Source organism: Somniosus microcephalus, chromosome 8 (assembly GCF_052327205.1).
Source record: "Somniosus microcephalus isolate GS21.2 chromosome 8, FLI_Smic_1.0, whole genome shotgun sequence".
NCBI lineage: Eukaryota > Metazoa > Chordata > Chondrichthyes > Squaliformes > Somniosidae > Somniosus > Somniosus microcephalus.
The window spans coordinates 181,908,663-181,923,155 of NC_140994.1; the positions used below are offsets into that span (position 1 = coordinate 181,908,663).

General features: G+C 43.4%; 1 protein-coding gene across 4 annotated transcripts in view; it reads left to right on the forward strand.

The window, feature by feature from the left end:
- The window catches only part of ctnna1 (catenin (cadherin-associated protein), alpha 1), a 196,076-nt gene that overhangs the window by 34,994 nt on the left and 146,589 nt on the right, over positions 1-14,493 (forward strand). The gene's annotated exons all lie outside the window — the stretch shown is intronic.

Here is a 14,493-nt window from a genome sequence, read left to right on the forward strand (position 1 = left end):
AAAAAGGGACCACCTCTGTAGCCTTTGCGCTGTCATAATGGGAACACCCTTTTTAGGGTTGAATATGGAGATGAGGGGTTGATGGTCAGTCAACAAGGTAAATTTTTGTCCGTGTAGGTAATGGTTGAATTTCTTCACTCCCCATACCAGGCTGAGTGCTTCCCTGTCGATTTGGGCATAGTTACGCTCAGCTATCGGCTGTTCTGAGCCATCAGGGAATTTATGCGATAATACTGCTCCTACGCCGTAAGGGGATGCATCGCATGCCAGTCTGATTGGCAGTGATGGGTTGTAATGAGCCAAAACTTCTTTGGACGTGATTAAGTCTTTGCATTTATGGAAGGCACGTTTACAGTCTTCGCTCCATTTCCAAATTACTCCTGTTTGTAGCAGTTCATTAAGAGGGTGTAGAAGAGTTGATAAGTTCGGTAAAAATTTATGATAGTAATTTATTAATCCCAGGAACGACCTTAATTATGAAACATTTTCAGGTGCTGGGGCTTTTATGACCGCTTCAATTTTTTCAGGTGACTTATGCAACCCTTCCTTATTAATTATGTGGCCACAATATGATATTTGTTTCTGGAAAAATTCGCACTTGGGCGATTTGCTCGTAGGCCCCGTTCTCTTAGCCTAGTGAGCACCCGCTCCAAATTGGCAAGGTGCTCATTGTCGTTTTCTCCTGTTACAAGGATGGCGTCTAGGTAGCATTGAGTCCCCGGAATCCCTTGGAGGACTTGCTCCATAGCTTTTTGCCAGATAGATGGAGCGGATGCTACTCCGAAAACCAGTACTAGTACAGGCCTTTGTGTGTATTTATCGTGAGATACTTTTTAGAGGCCTCTTCAACCTCCATCTGTAGATATGCCTGTGCCAAGTCAATTTTGGTGAAACGTTTCCCTCCGGATAGTGAGGCGAAAATATCTTCTATCCTCGGAAGAGGATACTGTACCGTGTGAAGGACTGGGTTTACAGTCACCTTGAAGTCTCCACAGATGCGAATTTTTCTCTCTCCAGATTTATCATTATTCAACGTTTTCTTCATGACCGGGACGATGGGTGTTGCCCACTTGCTCCAATCTATTTTGGATAATACGCCTGCCTTTTCCAAATTCCCCAGCTCTGCCTCGACTGCTGGACGAATTGCGTATGGCACCGGCCTTGCCTTAAAAAACTTGGGAATTGCTGCATCTTCCACTTTTTATTGAGGCGGTGATGCCTTTCAAGGTTCCTAGTTTCTCTTGAAACACTTCCTTGGCGTTGGCCAAGATGTCTTTTAATCGTTCAGGTTTGACGTCGTCATCATTTTTTTCCTTACTGGTCACCGTCAGTGCCTGAATGGAGTGCCAGTCTAAACGTATCTTCCTGATCCATTCACGTCCCAACAGCGGTGGACCACCATCTTGCAGAACGTATAAATACAACTTCTGTATTTCCTTGCCGTTGTATACAACAGGCACCCTTATTTTTCCTTTGGGGTATACTTTCTGCCCCGTATATGTTTTCAAGATAATGGATGTGTCTTTTAAAAGTATATGCGGGAATAGCCGCTCGTAATCCTGTCGATTTTATGACGGTCAGAGCTGATCCTGTATCTAGCTCCATTTTAACTGGGGACCCTGCTATTGTGAGGGTAACCCAAATGGTCTGGTAATCTTCTTTGGCAATTACATTATGTAATTTGAGAGAGCTTAGTCTCTTGTTTCCGGAGTCGCTATCGCTCTTCTGGTCTTCGGAGCTGCTGTCCGTCATCATTTGTACCTTTCTGTACTTTTCCTTATTGATTTTTTTTTCTGTCAGTGGATTTTTTGTTTCCAGATCGGCATACACGTGCAATGTGTCCCATCTTTCCGCATTGCCTGCATGCTTTGTCCTTGAACCAGCAGTCCCTCTGGTCATGGGTGGATCTGCCGCAGCGATAACATCTCTCGAATCCCCGTGTCATTTCATGGGTGCCGAAGTCCTGTGGCTTTTGCTGTATCTCTGCAGCTCCTCTTGCACTGAAAGCCTTGTCCAGTGTCAAAGTAGCCTTTTTTGTGTTCCTTCACTTAGGAGACCGCAGACGAATTTGTCTCGTAGAGAATCTGCCAGTCCTGCCCCGAATTGGCAGTGTAGGGTATCAACAATCTCCTTAAAATTCTTGTCCATCGGTTCGGCTGGAGTGATTAAGTTTCGTAACAGCTTGTATGTCTTTGCGCCCATTAGATTTAGAAGTACTGAAGCTTTTTTTCCATCTTCTATTCCATTTGCGGTGCAATATACCTCCACTCTTTCCACATGTGGTCCAATCCTCTATCTTGTTATTAAATGCATCAATATTGCCAGATTTAGGCATCCTAGGAAAAAAAATGGCGCTTCCCGCGCTTTTCTTTCTTTTCTGCAGAAAAGATATGGCGCTTCCTGCGCTTCCCCGCCGATGACAACGCTGTTTTCTGCGGTTTCCGTTCTATTTCTTTATTTATAGTTGGAGACTCGTTCCCGCCGGACTCTCTCTAGGTCTGAACGCCGACCTGCTTGCAGCGCCGGCCGTCTCCCGAGTGCTCCCTCCCCGTCTGTTATTGCTTGCCTCCGCTTTCGCAGCTTGGCCTAGCTGCAGAGCCAGCCGCTGGAGCCCCAGCCCGATGCCCAGGAAGGATTATTGCAGTACCTGCCACCAGCTTGGCTAGCTGGTGAAACCACAGCTTTTTCTTTTTCTTGATTTCTTTTCAGCTTTGGACGCCAGAGGAATCGATGTCCTTGAGGTGCTGCCGAATTGCAGGTAAGTCCGTTTCCAATTCGTCGCCACTGTTGTGTCTGTGTGTTGATAGAGACACTGAAGACAGGATTTGGTTTCACAGGTGTTTACTAAACAAAGTCTGGAGGGGAACTAACTGATGCAACACAATATACAGGCTTGTATAGCCCGAGTGGCCATTACTGGCATTACAGTACACATGGGGCTCTTAAAGGCACATACACTACATTTGTGTGGTGGCCAGATATCGATGGAGACATCGAAGAAATGACCAAGAGCTGTCTAGGATGCCAGAAGGTCCAAAACGCCCCACCACAAGCCCCTCTACATCCATGGGAGTGGCCATCATCTCTATGGCAAAGGGTACATATCGACTTTGCTGTTCCATTTATGGACTCAATGTTCTTAATCGCGGTTGATGCACGCTCCAAGTGGCCGGAGGTAATAAAGATGTCCTCCACCACCACGGAAAAAACCATCACAGTATTAAGGACCATATTTGCCAGGAATGGGCTGCCTGAACAGATCTGTTCTGATAATGGACTGCAATTTGTGTCCGAAGAATTCAGGAAGTTCTTAAAAAAAACAATGGGGTTAAGCACTACACGTCTGCCCCATACCATCCCGCCACCAATAGATTGGCTGAAAGGTTTGTCCAGACCTTCAAGAAGGCCATAAAGGCCATGGGTAATGAAGACATAAATCTACAACACAAGGTAGATAACTTCTTGTTTGCGTACAGGAATGCAACACGTGGTTGCAAACCAAACTCCCGCCATGATGTTTTTCAATAGAAGGCTAAGATGCTGGCTGGATTTGATCAAGCCAAACATCAGAAGGGATGTAGAGAACCGGCAATTTCAAGGCATGAATGAAAGGCCAACTAGAACCTTCCAGATAGGTCAACAAGTTTTGGCCTGGGACTACCGTACCGAGAAATGGCAGCCTGGAACTATTTGCACACGACTAGGACCGCTGATGTATACCGTGGACATGGAGAAAGCATAATAAGGCGCCATGCTGACCAGATCATAGTCATCCGAAAAGGGACAACCTACACCACAACTCTATACGCCTAATGATGAAGCAGAGATACCCATAGTGTCTACCTCCGATCCGGTGATACTGGAACCAGATGAACCCGACACTGGCATTCAAGCCGAATCGACCTTGCCAAAAGAACCTACTACACCACCGAAAACCACTACCCCACCGAGGTGTTATCCGGACCGAGTCAGGAAGCCTCCAGAGAGACTGACTTATAATTGATTAACTGCAGCAAATGTGTAGATTATTGTTCTTGTAAACATGTTAATTAATTACTTAAAATGTTATGTACTAATTATCTAAAAGGGGAGGAATTGTAGTGTATGTACCTTTTTTAAGAGCCCCTGTGTACTGTAATACCGGTAGTGACCACTCGGGTATATAAGCCTGTATAGTGTCTTGTATCTTTTAGTTCACCTCCAGACTTTGTTCAGTAAACACCTGTTAAACCAACTCCTGCATTCCGTGTCTCCATTAACACACGGATACAACATCTTCCACCCCCACAAATCTTTTGTCCTCTTTGTGGTTCCTGGGCCACCACCTCAAATTCAACTTAAACTTCTCCTTACTTGTGACTTCTGAAGCCAAGTTATTAATGCAAATTAGAAACAGTAGGGGTACTGACACCAACTCTGGGCATTCTACTTGGTAAGCCCTTTTACATTGCAGGCCCACTCTTGGGAGAGCAGACTAAAAGTACTAGTCTACAAATTAATTCTGCAGTTATGTCCTGGATCTTGTGTTGAACTGGCAGCTAAGTGCATTCTGGGGATTGTTCAGTTGCTGAGCAGTTGTGACAAATTGGCTACTGTGCATGCCCAACGTAATTGTGTTATGACGTCAACGGACGATGTCAGTTGGGTATGCTGAAAATCATTGAAGTATGTTCTGCTGGTGCATGTTTGTAACTGTAGGCGTTGAAACCAAGGGAAAAAAGGGGTCTCCCTGACTACTAGTCTAACACAATCTGGCAACTTTGTCTCATCTGGCTGATGGAGATCTGGACTGAACTGGCAGCTGAAGATCACCTTAACCAATTATAACATTTATTGTCTTTCATCCTTCTCCTCTTCTCTCCTGTTGCCACCTCCTTCACTTACCCCCCCCCCCCCCCCCCCAACATTGATGTCTGATCCTCATCAAATAGCCATAGCTTGAGATCTTTCAACTAGTTTCTTATCCATTTCTAGCTTTTACCTTCATCCCACCACTTTAAGCTTAAGGAGCAGCCATTCGCGCAGAACATTGTTGAAGGCTGTCTGTTTATGCACACCAAACTGTAGGACTTTCTACAGCTGACTTGGAATGTCATTGGCTCAAGGAAAACCCCAAAGAGGCATTGTTACCGACTGCCCAAATAGCACTATAAATGCTGCCTCCAGTGGAGTCGGTACCATTTCATTTTCTGGTTTTGGCCGTGGCAAGGCAAAGCAGAGCTTGCCCATACAAGCCACTGATCCAATTTTTTTTTTTAATTTTTTTTTTTTCAAATGTTGTGTACCTTGTCAGCTTTCTGAGAATGTCCGATGCTAGCAAATAATCATGTTAAACTATGTAGAAATTCAGCCATGATCTTATTGAATGGTGGAGCAGGCACAAGGGGCTGTATGGCCTACTCCTGTTCCTGTTTATGTACTCCAGAACCCAATAAAGCTGATTAGAAAAGATGGCTTTTTTTGTGTTTTTAATTGGTTTCAGTCCTGGATGAGCTGAAATTTCTTCTAGTTAAATAGTGACGTCGCTGTCTTCAGTCCCTGCTAAACTCCATTCCTTAGCCACCAATTCCATGCCCTTCCCTGGCCACTCTCAGGCTGAACCAGACTGTTAGCCAAAACTCTGCTGCCCATACCCTAATTTGCACCAAGTCCCATTCACCTGTAACCCCTGTGTTCACTGACCTACATTGGCTCCCGGTCTAGCAGCGCCTCAATTTTTAAAATTCTCATCCTTGTTTTCAAATCTCAGCATCACCTCGCTCCTCATATCTGTAACCTCCTCTCTCCCTACAGCCCTCCCGAGAACTATGCTTTCCTCCAAATATGGCCTCTTGTGCATCCCCCGCCTCCTTCACCCCACCATTGATGGCTGAGCCTGCAGCCATCTGGGCCCTAAGTTCAAGAGTTCCTTCCCTAAACCCCTCTGCCTCATCCTTTCAGTTGCCTCTTAAAAGCATCTATTTGACCAAGCTTTTGGTCACCTGTCCTAATGTTTCTTTATATTTGGTGTCTGGTTTTTGTCTGATTTATGGTCCTGTGAAGAGCCTTGGGATGTTTTACTATGTTAAATATGCTATGTAAATGCAAGCTGTTGGGCTCCTTCTGTGCTGTAAGATTCTGCGATCTTTATCATATCCTTTGTAGGAGAATACAAAATATTTTAACTTTTTTAACCCCCCTTACAGTAGTGAATCTCCATTTACCAGTCTGTGTATATCAAAATAAAATTGCTATATCATTGTAGTTTTGAATTTTTCAATACAAATCTTATCTGGATGATTGCAATGAGCTAACATCTATCTACCACAAGGAACCTGTTCACCCAAGCTGTCTGATAGCAAGCTACCATTTACAGGTTGAAATGCAGTCTTTTTCTGCTTGTCATCTTGTGTAACTGTCTCAGATGGTTCAAATAATTGGACTTTCATCAGTGCTTGCACCACTTTTTCCAACACCCCCTCTTTGTTCATCTCCTCCTCCTGTTCACAAAAAATAAATACCTGTGATTCTTAAGCAATCCAGTTAGTTTTTTCATTACACCACTCCAGAACATAGCTTCTCTTTATTTAAAAAAAAAGCATCTAGCCCAGTGGTGGGACCCCTCTCCCCATTTCTAAGTAGAGCTAACTTTGAGAGAGAATTGAGATTCTAGCATGAAAATGTGATCTAATTAAAGCAGGGGACCCGAATGCAGCTTTTCAAGGAATATTTTCTGGGAGCTAGATGGTGTAGTGTTAGACACTGGTCTTTCATCTTTGGAACATGGGTTTAAATTCATCCCAGAGTGATGGAAGGAATGCCTGTGAATTGAGTTAGGGCAGCCTTAATCCAATTCATAGTCGGTAAGGACCTGCAGGACTTGGCAATCTTGTTCAGAGTCCATGGGATAAATGATGTGGGAAATGGAAAAAGTATTACACTGGTGCAGTAGAGACTTGTTGGGTGGAGAAGAGGGGTCATCACTGCATCTGTCTGCTGTTTTGTGATCTGGGAGTGCTTAATGAGTGCCTGAAATGAAAACATTCTCCAGTATTAATGGCCTTCATCTTGAGCACAAAAATATATTCATTTATAGTGAGTTCTATAATTTTGGTAAACGTAAAACTTTTAACCGTTGCAAAAATGTATCCCTGTGGAACTGATGAGCAATTCTGCACACTATCTGAAGTTATAAGATTAGTATAATAAAAATCCTAATTTTGCAGAATTAGTTGAGTATTTGGTTCTTTTACACTTTCATTTGCCCTAAAAGATCTTGTAATGTGACTATAACTTTGGGATGGGGATTTCTAGTTGAGATTTTGAAGGCTTTAGCATTTTATTTAAAACATTATTGGAACAAAAAGGTTCCAGTTTTTGATACATAATTGTAGAACAGATGTATGAAATGAGATGCTCTTTTTTTTCTGTGGATCAATTTGTAATGCAGCTTTAATGAGTGAATGTGAATCTCATCTTCAGTTTCATGTTCGACGTTGATAGGTATTGGTTTTGTTGCGCAGAATATCTTTTAGCTAAAGAACAACTGCTAAGAACAGTGTAATGAGTTCCTTGTATTACACACCCTCTTATTGAACCCACTTGGGATCTACCAGCTGTTGTGCAAAGCCCCAAATTTATTTTGTCGTAGCTGCATTTTCTATTGGAAACTCATTAACCAATCCCTTTCCTTTATAAAAAAGAATACACATTGCAGCTGCTTTATACTTTTATTTCTACAGTAACAGTAGACATGTGTCCAAAATCAAATTATGCATCGTCTCGGAGACTGTTCATACAAGGAAATACGGGCTAAAACCTCGGCTCTCATTGGGTAAATGAGATACATTTCTTAATGATGCCATAGTTTCTATTGAATTCTGCTTATTGCAAACACTTAAGGATGAGGGGAGAAAAAAATCATGAAGCCTACTTCATCCAGTGTATATCAGTCACACACCCTGGCAACACTATTTCATGGGAAAGACACTATTTCTCTCTCCTCCCCCCGGGCAATACCCCATGTACACTTTCCTCCTCTCTCTTCCCCTCCACCCTCCCAGATCCAGCCTATATTTTCCTGTCCAATCTTAAAAAAATGGTAAACCCATTATTAGACTGTTGCATTCAGGCTAAAAGGAATAGATTTATTTACAGCAATGATCTTGCCAGAAGCAGAGCCATATAAGAAACTAGTGGTATAATGCTTGACTTGCATGATACATAAATTGTATTGAAACAAAAATAAAAGTCTGAAATCTTTTCGGTACCTTTTTAACTAAATCTTTGCCACATTACATGGATGACTCCATAGAACGTCGCTTAGCCAGCTGGCTTTTGATGGCATTGGTTAAGGGAGGAGACCTGGCTAGGATGCAGGGAGAATTCCCTCCTCTTTGAGGCATGCAAAAGAATTGTTTACATTCACCTGAATAGATAAACTAGTTCTAGATTTTATGTCTCATCCACAAAGAAGGCACCTCTGATAATGCTGCAATCTTTTGTACTGCATGATTAATTAATAAATATATTACTATAGTTGTACAAAACCAACAGCAGAAATGGGTAAGGGAGTATCGTGCTACAAAAGCAGAATAGTGCGATGCTGGAAATCTGGAATAAAAACAGAAAATGCTGGCAATACTCAGCAGGCCAGGCAGCATCTGTGAAGAGAGAAATAGTTAACATTTCATCAGAACTATCTTGCTATGCTGAGTGAGTCATATTGCAGATTATGTTGCAATAAGTGCTGCTGTGTATTATTAACTGGTACTTTAGTGGGAAGTGGGTGGGGATGTCTTGTGTTTTCCATAAAAAGAAAAGTAAGGCCCAGTGGAATTTGCAGCTGAGTCATTTCCTTGCTATGGAATTCTACTGACGAGTAGCCTTTCACTAGTCTATTTTCAATTGGTTTTTAAATCTCAGCTGAAGAAAATATTTGACACCATAATGAGAAGTTTCTTTACTTTCATTGTGGCATGTCCATTCTTTGCATTGGGATCTGCTTCACTGAATTACCAACTTTCCCAAGGAAGCCTATTTTTTAATTGTATGCCGTCAGTGCACTCTGCAAAGGTATATTTTAATAAATATCATGGTAGCTTATCATATTATTGGCAAGGTCACCAGTTTGCAGTTTTCACAGAAAAATGAATGGAAAGCAATCTTTAAAATACAGCTTAGTCTTGGAATTGCATGTAATCAAAATGAAATTTGAAATCTGTAAACTAGCATGCTAGTTATTTGGCTTGCTTTTAGTTTGGGTTGTAGGCTTCTATTTCAAACATCTATTCTTGTCTGCTATTTTTAAATTCCACCCACCCCTATAACTTAAAAGCATTTAAATGAATAGATGCCAAAGTTGCAGTATTTGTGCTCATAACTGGGTTTCTTTTTGAATAGGCATTTTTTAAATATACCAATCTACAAGTTGTTTCTGTGAAATCTGATTCATTTATGACTGAAGCAAGCGGCTTAATCCTATTTTCTGGTCTAAAATATTTTATGTATATGAAAACAAAACCTCTGAGCATGATTGCTTTCAAAGTTGTATGGTCCAATTTATGTAGGTTCCAGGAGTATTCAGAAACATGTCTCCTTTTCAAAGAAAGATTATAATGAAAATAAATCATGATTTTGAACAGTAGGGGGGAAGGGGAGGTGGAAAAGAAAATCCTCTCACTTATTCCAGAGATGGGGCACAAAATCCACAATTAAAATTGGGCAAATAGAAACTGAACTACTTTGCAGAAACAGTCCTATCTTTACAACTCTTAACTTTACCAAATGTGTAGTTGAGGCAAATAGTACAGATGCATTTACGGAGAAGCTAGGTAAGCACGTGAGGGAGAAAGGAATAGAAGGTTATAGAATCATAGAAATTTATGGCACAGAAGGTGGCCATTCGGCCCATTGAGTGTGCCAGCCGAAAGAGCCATCCAGCCTAATCCCACATACCAGCTCTTGGCCCGTAGCCCTGTAGGTTACGCCACTTCAAGTGCTTATCCAAGTACTTTTTAAATGTGTTGAGGGTTTCTGCCTCTACCACCCCTTCAGGCAGTGAGTTCCAGGCCCCCACCACCCTCTGGGTGAAAAAAGTTCTCCAACACTCCTAATTCTTCTACCAATTACTTTAAATCTATGCCCCCTGGTTATTGACCTTGCTAAGGGAAATAGGTCCGTCCTATCCACTCTATCTAGGCTCCTCATAATTTTATACACCTCAATTAAGTCTCCCCTTGGAGAAAAACAGGCATTCTCCCTTTATAAAATAGTTGGTTAGTTAAAAAGGAGTGGGAGGAGGCTTGTGTGGAACATAAACCGTGGCACAGACTAGGGCAGTGTCCTAGGCCCAACCATCTTCAGCTACTTCATCAATGACCTTTTCTCCAACATAAGGTCAAAAATGGGGTTGGTCACTGATGACTGCAGTGTTCAGTGCCATTCGCAACTCCTCAGATAATGAAGCAGTCCATGCCCGCATGCAACACGACCTGGACGGCATTCAGACTTGGGATGATAAGTGGCAGATAGTCATTGCCTGGCACGAATGTTATCTCCAACAAGCGAGAGTCTAACCACTGCCCCATGACATTCAATGGCATTACCATTGCTGAATCCCCCACCATCACTGACTCCCAAGCCTTTCCACCATCTACAAGGTATAAGTAAAGAATGTGATGGAATACTCTCCCCTTGCCTGGATGAGTGCAGCTCCAATAGCACTCGAAGCGCGACACCATCCCGGACAAAGCAGCCTGCTTGATTGACACCCCATCCACCACCTTAAACAGTCACTCCTCCACTACCAGCGTACCGTGGCTGCAGTGTTGTACCATTTACAAGATGCACTGCAGCAACTAGTCAAGGCTTCTTCGGCAGCACCTCGTAAACCCGCGACCTCTACCACCTAGAAGGACAAGGGCAGCAGGCGCATGGGAACACCACCTCCAAGTCACACACCATTCTGACTTGGAAGTATATCACTGTTCATTCATCATTGCTGGGTCAAAATCCTGGAACTCCCTCCATCAGCACTGTGGGAGTACAGGAAACTTTGGTTTATCCGGAGGCTATATGTCCGGAATATTCGATCTAACGGCAAAAATCAGGAGCCGTTTTTTTTTTTTAGTTCTCGTTGCTTTTTTTCCCCCCAGTAAAGCACTGCAAGGTCTGTAGCTATAGCAACAGCTTCAGCTACAGATGCTTGCAGCTGCAGCCGACTGTTTTGAAGCTGTTGCTAAGCAACAGGGTTTGTTGATTCACACGGAGCTTCTCAGTTCCGTATGTTTAAACATTAACTCGGGTATGTCCGGCACTTTTGATGTTACGGCACCAGCTCGGTCCCGTCCGTGCCGGATATCAAAGTTTCCTGTACCTTCATCACACGGACTGTAGCGGTTCAAAAAGGCGGCTCACTACCGCCTTCTCGGGCAATTAGGGATGGGCAATAAATGCTGGCCTTGCCAGCGACGCCCAGATCCCATTAACGAATTAAAAAAAAAAAAAAAAAAAAAGTTGGGCCAAATGTACTGTTTCTGTGCTGCAGACTCTATGGGCTGGATTTTCATTCAGAAGTCGGGAAGGAGGTGGGACTACAACTTTTGGGTTGTAGTCCTGCCTCCATCGAGATGTGGCCACTCCATGCGCTTTTCACTTGATTGACCTTGTTGAGCCTGCCCAGCGGGCTCAGCAGGCCAATTAAGGGCCACCCGGCAACAGGTGACGTCACAGACTGAAATTTCATCTGTCAAGACGTGTTGACAGATGAAATATCAGTGTTTCACAGCTGTTTGAAGCTGTCAAACACTGACAATCTTACTTCTAACCTGAGTCCTTCTAAGCAGACGTAGTTAGAAATCTCGCCGGCACTGAAAGCTGCAGGCTGTCACTTTTGACAGATCACAGCCATTCTGCTTTCTGTGCCGGCTGAATGATGGACTCCCGATACCTAGAGGAAGGAAGGCTGTAAAGGTAAGTACAGGTAATTTAAACTTCTTTGCATACTTTAGACACACCAAACACACTTACCTTTGCACTCATGCACCCATCACTCACCTGAACACCAACATCTCGACCCCTCCAAGTCCTTCAACCCGATGGCCCAACTCCTCTAACCTGGCGTGGTTTGGAGCCATTGGGAATCCCACACGACACCCTTCAAAATAGGGATTAGGCTAAAAACTGCCTGTTAACAGGCAGTTAATTGGCACAAATCCCTTCCTGCCTCGGGTCGGCGGGTCCCAGTGCGGGGCGGGTACCCGCCTCCTTTGAAACTTGCATGGAGGTGGGTTTTGGGTGGGATGGTGTCGGGACCCCCGAATTCGGGATTTTAGACCCCCGCACGCCTAAAAGCCCGCCTCACGGCACACTGAAAATCAACCCCTAATTCTTTGTAACTTGGCTCTACACTTCCTTTTATGGACTTCTTGATCACTCTTGAATGATTACTCAGTAATCTCTATAGCAGAAATTTTCATTTGAAAAATGACCTCATTCCAAGTTAGTACAGTTTTGTTGGGTGTATATCATGAATTGTACAGAGTTGTGGTAGAAATTCTATTATAAAGGGAGAATGCATGTTTTACTCCAACCTGCTGAGAAAACTGCATTCTCTGAGATCACATGTTTTAGAGCTTTGTATTCCTGCAATGCTGAAAGCATCTGGGAGATATTGTGTAGCGTTGAGCCACTTGGAGCAAGAGCCTGGGCCTAGGAATTGGTAGTCGTGTGTGAGACCAGGAAAGAGCACAAGTGGGAAAGGCAGGACCTACCGATAAAGGCTGGAGGTACATTGAGCGAAGAGTTGAAAGTAGCCTTTAGACATGCTGGAGTAGACAAGTCTGCAGTATGCTAGCTGTGTAGGAGGGAGATTTGGGGAGAGGCTGTACTGGCAGCTCTGCACTGAGACTGTCTGCCTGAGTAGGAGGAAGGGCAGGCTGGGAGCCAGATGATTGCTATAGCCCAATGAGTTATTTGGAGGGGTGTGTGTCTTTGTTTTATATTTAGAGCTGGCAGGACTCCATGCAAGACAAATGTAACTATCTCCGAGGCAGGTCTTGCTGTTATCTAGAGTGGTGTCTGCCAGTCTCCTGTTGCCTCCCCCCATACTCTTCTGCAGTCCCAAGATGTGTCATCTCTCCCCTTGCACACCTGCTCCCAGCTCCCTACTCATTACCCCCAGCCCAGCCTCACTTGCCCCATATGAAGAAAATCCAAAGAGCTACATTCATGGCTGTGACCCTGAACCAGCTTTGAACACTGTTAAATATTAAGCGTGGTATAACTTTAAAGCTGGTCATGGCTTAGAATGTAACTTTTTTGATTTCCTGAATGTATGTGCAATTGCCAAAAGAACACTGTACTCTTGGATTTTAAGAGACTTGGCTTGTTGCTATATATTCTACTGTGTAAAACTTTAGGGAGGGGAAGATAAAAGAAGGGACCCTTCATCCTGCTTCACCATCTCCAACACTTTTCTCCAAGTCTCTTTATTCCCAACAACAAAAAAAGTCCAGTGTGTTCATTCCTTTTTCTCCTCTTCTCTTTTCCCCCCCACCCCCCACCACCAGTACCACTCCCATCCCTTCCTCTGCTCACCCATGCCAGTTCCTGACTGACCTGGTAACTAGCTTTATGTTCTTTTAAAACATTTATTTTTAAACTGATTACTAAAATTGAAGATCTTGTAGCTAGCATGGTGTGGAGGGTGAGGGGAGAGACAGGAAGGCTCTCATAACTATGAATGTGGCTGTAGCACTTGGGAAGATATGGGATCCTTCTACCAGTATTCCCACATCCAACTGCCTCAACCCCCAATGATCCTGCACCTCACTGCGCTCCCAACATGCTACTACTCAGATCCTAGAACTTCCCTCACCAATACTCCCTCACCCCCACTGCTCCTACCTGTAGATCAGTTTCCCAACACCACCTAACTACATCGGCCCCCACCCCTCGGTACCTCCGCGCTATCTTATGTACCAGCACCCTTGAATATCTTCCTGTGATTCCTGGACTTTCTTTTATAAAAAAAAAAAGACATGCAATTCAATACATAACTAAACACATAATTATAAGGCCACTGATTTATAGTATGGACATAACTCTGTAATTTGAGCCCAAAAATATTGCCCACACTCCTATAATACTCCATAATAAAATACAATTTAACTAAATTATCATGAATTAGTGACCCTAATAACTTTGTATGCTACACAGCAAAAAAAAAAAGTATCCTCCAAGTCACTCTAAACAACATAATGGGAGATACAGTAGTCGTAGCTCACATTTCCTGTAAGTGTAATAATTCTTGTCATACCTGTCTGCCACACTTTAAACTTGCTATTTATCAATCCTATTTCTTATACTTAACTCCGGCTTATTCTTTTAACGTCACCTGCTCCAGGTCTGGGCCTCCCAGCTGCTGATTTGTGTCCAATCCTCAGGTGGTGCTGAGACATTGGGTTTCTTGCCTGACTCAAGCTGCTACTGCCTCAGCCCACTAACTGGCTG